At 36.3% G+C, this 6,820-nt stretch overlaps 1 non-coding gene across 1 annotated transcript; it reads right to left on the reverse strand.

Moving 5' to 3' along the window:
• Positions 1–1,987: 1,987 nt before the first annotated feature.
• On the reverse strand, positions 1,988–2,213 carry LOC149250940 (small nucleolar RNA U3). The gene has a single exon (XR_016267619.1). It is a non-coding gene; the product is annotated as a small nucleolar RNA U3 (small nucleolar RNA).
• Positions 2,214–6,820: the final 4,607 nt, after the last annotated feature.

Consider the following 6,820-nt stretch of genomic DNA (forward strand, 5'->3'; position numbering starts at 1 on the left):
AGCATACACGAAATGGTGAGTAACCATTTGAATACCTTTTTAGTGATAATTGTAAAGATAATTGCGTCTTGCGGGGAAACTATTTTTGACAATTTGTTTGAGCTATGCATTATCATAATAACTGGGAAAGTGAAACACAAATACACACAAAAGATTAGCTATGGCTATTCGGGGCATAACTTTCATGTTATCCCAGGACACAATGAATAAGCAAAGATAGAGTGGTCAATAGTACAGGCATAGACTTCAAGCAATTTCTTTAATGTGTATATAGTACAGGCATAGACTTCATGCAATTTCTCCAAGTTATACCCATTATAAATATGGAAGGAAGAAACTTCACAAGCAGATGCCTAATGGAATAAACACTTAAGATCTCCAAAATCTAGCAACAATTTTTTTTTTAACTGTAGCAAGAAATATATTTCATATTAAAATGCGCAAATATATTTCATATTAAAGTCTACATTTGGAGCGCAGCGATACAACAAAGTTTACAAAATTGGTTCAATCAACCTAGAATAGACAATTATTCTCATTATCTAGAGTCGCTGCTCTATTACTCCGTGAAGTTCTTTCCTATCCTGAATAGTGACTTGTGCATCCTATCTTGAATAGTGATTGAATCCCCAAATACAAAATCTGTCTGAAATTGAAAAAATATGAAAAAATATCACTGCATCATGAAGATTGGCAAAGCGGCCTTTAGGACTGCGATTCTTTGTACAGATTTTAAATGGTTTTCTTCTTTTATATTTTACATGATTTTATATGGTTTACCATTAAGCACTTTTTGTTCAAGATTTGGGGCCTTTGTACCTTGCATATCCGTTGAAGGCATAGCTACGCCTGCAGCAACTGCTCTACTGGCTTGGGGATTTAGGAATGGAAATAGCAATTTTGAAGGGTTGGAAGAGAAAGACCCTGAATTCTATCCTGCCTCTGCCACGCTTAAAGAACTATCTATAGTTTCACATGCACATGGCCAATTTTTTGGTTCCTTTGGTTCCTCCTGTAAATTGATTTTTTATTTTTTTGGTTCCTCTGACTCCTCCTGCAACAAGTTGTCTGGTTCCTCCTTTCAGTTGTCTTGTTGTTCCAGTAAATTGTCCTTCAAATCTTGTTAATGCAGAGCATGGCACCTAGATTGCAAGTTGTGGTAGGCATATAAGATAGAGCATTCAGCGTACGGACATGTAGAAAGCCATCGCCACCACACTAGTCCATGCATGCACACAGCGATGTGGTGTGCAATGTGTACTGACGAAAGAGAAGTGTGCCATGTGTATTGACCATAAACAATGTTTTACAAAGCATAATACGAACCAAATATTATGGAAATGGCATTTAATGTTTGTTAACTAATGCTAGCATTAGTTTTGTTTTGAAAATGCAAATTCCAAAAACTTATGAACACCAAAAATTATAGGAACAAGATAGCCATTATAAAAGCAGCAATTGTAGAGATCTGTCAGCGATAACCGCAAATGCAAGCCTTGGGAAGAGGCCAAATAACACAGTGAATTACTATGTACCAAAAAACTTTCGGTATACTCCCTCAACCGGTTACTATGTACCAAAAAACTTTCGGTATACTCCCTCAACCGGTACTAAGAAAGAGGTAAACTAATGTTAACATCGTGGTTTTCGATTACTAATGTTAACATCGTGATTTTCGATAACTATAGTCCCATGCCATCACCAGATGGCAGCGACTAATAATGGTGGGTGTTGAATTTCTGCGTGGTTGCCCAGCAATTAATTAAAATTAAAATAAATAATACAAGCTGTGGAGCACTGAAATGCCCAGCGATTAAATAAAATAAATAATGCAAAGTGTGGAGAAGTAAAATGTGTGAGCCAGCTTCACGAAAAATAGATTAAAAAACGGACGCGTGAAACCGGAAATGGAAACAAAACTAAAACGAAAAAGTAAAGTTGGGTGAATCCGTGAGAACAAACTAAAACGAAAAAGTTTGTTGAATCGAATCCGTCAGAACGCTCTCGGGCCTTCACCGTGTGGAACTGGAAATGTCACAGACGGGACGTTCATCGGGAGAAGGGTGAGAGTGGAAACCCCCAACCATCACAGCATTCGCGCTCTGGCCCGGGAGCCATCGTTCATCTTCCGGATTTTTGTGCTTGTCTGAATAGGAATCTACGCAGACTTTGACGTACAACCTATAGAACAGATCCTGTTCAAGTAAGGTCGTGCTTTATGAATGCCCACTGCCCCTCTTATATACGCCTTCTTCTTTCCTTCGCGAAACACATGTGGGAAAACAACAATGTTTATAAAACTATATTTTACAACCATTCTAATTCTAATTCTAATTCTATTCTTCTTCTTCACTTCCATTCTTGTGTCTTCCGTCAATCCATTCGCTTCCTCCTCAAAATTTAACATCTTCCTTCATTCCATTTTCAATATATTAATAAATTCAGCGTCGTTCCCCATCACTCCTTGCTGTCTATTAATAAATTCATTCCCAAAAACTTACCAAGGCCAAAGATTTAGTTGGTTCCACAGTTGCATAAAACGAGATTGAAAATTAATTCCACTGGTATTTAACCAATAGTTTATTTGGACACTTTATCATTAATCATAAATAGATAATTAAAACCTAAAACCATACCTCAAATCAATGCTCAATGCCGAAAATTAAATTGATAGTAAATGATATTATTATAACTATATTTGTCGCTGTGTATGTAGAGTGATGACTTGATAACAATATATAAAGTAAAATGTGATAATGCCAATGTCGTATTGGTGTCTGGTTTGATGGATTAATACCATTTACAAAATAATCAATGTAACAACATATGTTGACATACATTAAATAAATATCTTATTTTTTATTTTTTAAATTCGACATTAATGTAATTTTTAGTTAGTTTTATTTAAATTAATTGATATATGAATTTTGTTAATAAATTTAATTTAATATAATGTTATTTAATTTTATGATGATTTTATGTAATTTAAATGTTATTTGAATATAAAATTTCACTTTTTTTACTATTAATTAAAAATTGATAATGAAAATAAAAGAATCCTATGCAAAATCAACATGGACTCAAGTAAGTGATTGGATGATATCTCATAAATGTATATGTATTATAATAATCTAAAACCTTGAATCGAGTAGTGAATAGATAAAAAGAGTCAATGGATAAAGAGTGAGCGCTACTCATTTCCTTTATATTGCACATGGATCATAGTGTGTGTCACAACATCATGTTTTTTCGCACCATGATATAAACAATAATGACTTATCCCTATAGAGTTAACACGAAATCATTGCTAATAATGCTAGAAAATAATTTGTAAAATTGGTATTCAATATATGGAATCTTTATTAGTTCAATGGCTTGTTTTCGAACTTCAAGATGACTTGCTATGAATAGCACATTATACACTACATGCCTATACAACCCTAGTTTTCAGTGGATCAATCATGATCAATTCATTTTTTTCTCTGCCACTTTTATCCCCTCAACTTATAGTACTTAGAATCATATTACGTGGACTAATATCGCATCGCATCGTTCATAAGTGAATGGACCCTAGCCTGGAGGAATTGTGAAATGCGACGTGCGATACGAAGATCGCCGATTAATATCGCATCACATCATTCATAAGTGAATGGATCCTGGCCTGGAGGAATTGTGAAATGTGATGTGCGATACGAGGATCGCCGATTAATATTGCATCGCATCGTTCATGAGTAAATGAACCCTGTCCCGGTGAGCTTGCGATTGCGATGTGCGATGCTTAGAGGATTTGTAAAGCACTTGTCATCTTGGCTAATATTTAGCAATTCTGTTAATTTAGCAAAATAGCCAAGTTGGAAGTAGATGACTGATACTCTGCAGGAAATCCAAGAAGAAATTCCGCCTGAACTTGCAGAAATCATTTCCGGATTTGAACGATTGTCCATTACGCCTGCACCCCAGCCACCATTTGTGGTATCAGAGCAGCCTACTGACATTGAACAGGATCTCAAGGATCAGAAAAAGAAATCCAACATGGCTTTCAGAGTTGGAGGAAGAGGTGGTGGTCGAAGAAGAGGACGACCAGTTGCAAATGCTGAAGTGTTGGAAGCTATGCAACAGATGCAAGCTAGATTGGAAGCAGTGGAAATGGGAAGAGATGTAGATGCTGGAGATGTCAGTGAACCTGAAGCTGAAGCTGCAGAAGAAGAACCTACAGATGTAACTCCTAAAATGAGATTCTTTAGGTCGGTATTGAGATCCACATCCAAGCCTAGACTTGAAGTCTCAATCTACACCGGAAGCTTAAGCCCTGAGGAATTGATAGACTCGATAAATGACATGGAGAAATTCTTCGATTATTAAGAAACAGATGAAGGAAAGAAGGTGAAGTTTTTTGTCACGAAACTGAAAGGACATGTAGCACTTTGGTGGGATGAAGTGCAGGCAGAAAGAAGAAGACTTGGAAAACAACCAATTAAGAATTGGAACAGGATGGTGGAAAAACTGAAACATAAGTTCCTGCCAAGTGACTATCAGGAAACATTATTTAGACAGATGTAGAATCTTAGGCAGAGGTCTATGACAGTAAAGAAATACACAGAGGAATTCTACAAAGTGAGTATAAGAGCTGGAAAAATCCAAGATACATATGAGAAGGTTTCCAGATGTGTGAATGGTCTTAGAATGGAGATTCAAGATGAGATAAGTCTATTCTCTCCTAAAACAGTAGAAGAGGCTTATCAGATGGTACTGAAGGCTGAAGAAAAACTCACGAGGAAGTAGTCTACCAGAAATAGAGGTACTTTCCGAGGAAGGGGAAGACAAGGTGGTAGAGGAAGATCTACAACACCTGGAGATGGAGCTAGCAGCAGCTCAAGTCAGCATGCACCCATAGGAGGCGATGCAAGTGGCAGAGGGAGTTTTTTCATAGGAAGAGGAGGCAGAGGTAGAGGAAGAGAAGTTAGATGTTACAGATGTAACAAGCTGGGACACAGAGCTTATGAGTGCCCAGAAAATATAGGAACAAATAAGAGGAATGAAATTGTTGCAAAAATTGAAGAGGAATCAACAAAGGTAATAAACAAAGAGAATGTACCAGAGAAAGGGGAATCTTTGGTAGTCAACAATTTTTTTTTATAACCAGCTAAGGAAATTGTTGAACCACCACAAAGGAAAACCTTGTTCAGGACTGTATGTAAGGTTCAAGGGAAGTGTTCTCAGATGATAATAGATAGTGGTAGTACAGATAATTTGGTCTCCACAGAAGTGGTGGGGAAGTTGAAATTGAAAACAAAGAAACATCCAACACCTTACAAGGTGTCATGGCTTCAAAAGGGATATCAGTTGGTAGTGAATAAGCAATGTGAAGTGGAGTTGCAGTTGGGAAAATACAGAGACAAAATTCTGTGCAATGTGATGCCTATGGATGTGTGTCATATATTGTTGGGTAGACCATGGCAGTATGACAGAAGAGCTATGCACGATGGAAAGAAGAACACATACAAATTTAGCAAAGATGGTGTCAATCATACATTGCTGCCAATAAAAGAAGAGGATACATTGAAGAAACATGATCCAAAAATCCTTTTGTTGAGTGGAAAGGAGTAGTTACAACAGATGGAGGAAGATGAGGTAAGTTTTGCGTTGGTTTGCAAACCCAACATAATAATTACTTCCACAAAAGTTTCTGGTTTACCAATTGAAATTCAAGGGATGTTGGACAGTTATTGTGATATCATTGTAGATGATTTGTGTTGGTACCATTCCATTACCATCTTTTTCTTCTAAAAACACCATCATTTGTCTACCTTTTCCTCCATAGATCCTTTATATTCCTTGAAATTGATTAATTAATAGCATTATAGTTGTTAGTTTGCATTAAAGTTAATTTATGAGTTTTTATGTTAGAAATTAGGAATTTTCAATAAAAAAGTTACAAGAAGTCATAACATCCTGTAAATGGTTTATCATCTGACACGTGGCCTGACAGGCAAGCCAAAGCAATGGATAGGAACGAAAATTGGAATGTACAAGCATGGTGAAAAATCGATTCTACAGCAAATCAAAAGCTCCTAGTTATGCGGTCCACGCTAGTCAAACCTCAGCGTTTTGGTTACAAAGGAAGTAAAAGCCATAGTTTCCCAAACCGGTTTCATTTTGTTTTCTTTTTGGAAATCGACTTAGATTAGAAATGACCAAAAATCATTCCTTTGTAAAAGCGGAAACAACTGCTCAATGAATGTACATTCGATCCCGATAGGGACAGGCAGATAAAGACTGTGTATTATTTTTGTTAAGGGGACAGTTACGATTATTATCTCGGTACATCGTTTGAGAATAGAACTTTTGTATGTAATTGCAATCTACAGTACTTGAATACAGTCACGGTTTTAGTCCAGCAGTGTTTATGCGTTAAATCTGTCGTTGCTTGAGTTTACTTCAGTGTACCATTGAAATGTGGACGGGCCCTGCGTGGATTGGTATACTGTTAATTTCATTTCCTTAGCAGTTTTCGAATTCGAATAGAACGCATAGTGTTTAATGTTATTTCCATGCTTATGATTTTGTTGATTTGATTTGAAATTCTCACAAATGGTATTTATGGTGATAGCTTGAAGATTTCATCGTTAAGATCATTGAACCATATCTTGTAAGAGATTTGATCTATCGTTATATTTTGAAGCATCTCCATAGACTCTGTTTTTCATGCATTTAAATTTTAGTGTGCTTTTGATTGCTTTTGATTTTCCATGAATGCTCAAGTGTTAACTAGACAGAGCTTTTGTGCATAGCATCATTGTAAGGGGATTAAAATATCAGT

The sequence above is a fragment of the Pinus tabuliformis genome, chromosome 7 (genome assembly GCF_031772625.1).
Source record: "Pinus tabuliformis cultivar Carrire ecotype Pingquan chromosome 7, CPIR1, whole genome shotgun sequence".
NCBI classification, from domain to species: Eukaryota; Viridiplantae; Streptophyta; class Pinopsida; order Pinales; family Pinaceae; genus Pinus; species Pinus tabuliformis.